The sequence below is a fragment of the Penaeus monodon genome, chromosome 19 (genome assembly GCF_015228065.2).
Source record: "Penaeus monodon isolate SGIC_2016 chromosome 19, NSTDA_Pmon_1, whole genome shotgun sequence".
NCBI classification, from domain to species: Eukaryota; Metazoa; Arthropoda; class Malacostraca; order Decapoda; family Penaeidae; genus Penaeus; species Penaeus monodon.
Window position 1 is genome coordinate 4,086,018 of NC_051404.1, and position 208 is coordinate 4,086,225.

A 208-nucleotide genomic window follows, 5' to 3' on the forward strand; every position below is an offset into this window, starting at 1 on the left:
CACTTCGAGGAAATTCACAAACCGAAAAAAAGAACGTCCCAATTTAGCCAAGAGGACGAATTTCAGTGTTCCAGGATTCCCGAGACTGGCGCCGGCTCCCATGACCTTCCAGCGAGGGTGAACGTACGTCTGTCAACATTGACACGGGGGAGAAATCGTCGTACCGAGACCGCAAACACTCACGTCATCTGTAGGTTACTGGTGCTTG